Genomic DNA, 1,747 nt, shown 5'->3' on the forward strand with positions numbered 1-1,747 from the left:
CCTTTTTACTTTTATCCACACATACACACTGATGTCCACGTGCGTGCAAGGTGTGAGGACTCCGTAGCCTGCCAAAGCCCAGTAGAGCAAGTAGAGTCATGGTGTTTTAATAGTGTGCAGACGGGGAGAGACAAAGCACTCACCACATGGACAAATTGATTCTGCTCAGCATCTGACAGCTGGTGGAACTTATACGGACTGATGTCAATGAGCGATGAGACGTGGCCGTGGTACGCACTGCAAACAAAGAAAACACAGGTCATGCACCACATCAATTGCAATATAATCTGGACAATTAACATCACTATTAAAACATTGATAAATGGTGACAGAGCTATGAGTGTAACATAGAAAATCACTAAATAAAAGGACTTTAACCTCATTATTACTTACATACTTTCATTTTGCTCGTCTGGCACAGCACCAGGTGTTTTCGAACAATGAGCACTTACTTCTCCAATGTGATGATGTCTTTGTGGCCACTGTACTGCCATGCTAGTCGAAGGGCCAGGTCGTTGGCCTCAGAACTGAAGTTCAAAGGGGCAAGGGTTACTTTGAGTTACTCAGTCACCACAAAATACACAGGTGAAGCCATGGATATCACTCACACGTCAGACACAGCTTCATGTTTTACTTTCCATAAGGGCATAGGAGGTGATTTTGGAAGTGCCGGTGCCTGGTGACCTTTGAAAACCTTTGCTTCGTGTTCTCAGGTTTATAACTTCTATCAAAGCATTTATTACCCTGTGACTAATTAAAACTGTCTGGTTATGAGTATATATGGATCATTATGTATAACATTATTACCCTAGATCAGATAATTCCCGTTCACACTGCACGACTGCAGTAAGTGGTGTGAATAAATAACCACCAGCCAGACTGGTCCGTTTGGATGACTTGCTGTCTGTGTCAAAACCAAGAATGCTCAATATGCAATAATTTATGCTATATTTCTTTTGTTTGGAGGTCTAGACACTAACTCTGGTTACTGATGTAGGGCGTTCACTTTTAGCTTTCAATGTGCTGTTAAGGTTTCTCATTTAGTATCAATATCAGACTTGAAAATCCAGATGAGTAGAAAGCTGTACCAGCTGTCTTTTCTATCTTAAAATATTAGTTGTTTTTCCCTGATAACAGTAAGCCTGATATCTATACATGCTTGAACTATACCCTTTTTTTTAACTTACAGTGCATTGTGCTTCAGAGCAACTTTTACTGCTCCTAGATAGTACACCTCAGTAACTCTTTCATTATCTGTACTGTGCCCGTAAGAACCCTCACCAATCCACACCCTAAAAACAAGTCTGGCTTATCTTCTTTCATGTTGTTTCTGTTGTTTGGGGAGTGCCAGAAAATGCAGACATACCCAGAGTTAACAAAGTAGCACACTGACAGCTTTTCAGGCAGTGTGGCCTGCAGCCTCTGGGCATAGACTACAAGGTTGTCATGCAAGAAACGTGAGTTGGTGTTAAGTAGTTCCATCTGCTGAGCTCCAGCCTTCACCACATCTGGGTGACAGTGGCCCACTGAGAAACGGAAGAGAGGATGCACACAGGATTAGAACTGGTCCTCATGGTTAGGGTTAACCAAAAACAGTCATTATAAGTATTCTGATTTTGATTTGTGGTGAAAAGAAAATATATACCACCACAACTGATATTAAAGGTATATAACGAGGCCATATGCTGAAATTAAAGTGTGTGACATTCTGTTTTACATTCCTGCCTCAGTTAGCAAGTCGCCCAGC

General features: G+C 41.5%; 1 long non-coding RNA gene across 1 annotated transcript; it reads right to left on the bottom strand.

Moving 5' to 3' along the window:
• Positions 1-123: 123 nt before the first annotated feature.
• LOC111664657 (uncharacterized) lies at positions 124-1,545 on the bottom strand. The gene is made up of 3 exons (XR_015437882.1): positions 1,367-1,545; positions 453-527; positions 124-237 (listed from the first exon to the last, which is right to left on the bottom strand). It is a non-coding gene; the product is annotated as an uncharacterized LOC111664657 (long non-coding RNA).
• Positions 1,546-1,747: the final 202 nt, after the last annotated feature.

This window comes from Seriola lalandi, unplaced genomic scaffold (genome assembly GCF_002814215.2).
Source record: "Seriola lalandi dorsalis isolate HSWRI2012SDOR001 ecotype SW California unplaced genomic scaffold, Sedor1 jcf7180002001674, whole genome shotgun sequence".
Lineage (NCBI taxonomy): Eukaryota > Metazoa > Chordata > Actinopteri > Carangiformes > Carangidae > Seriola > Seriola lalandi.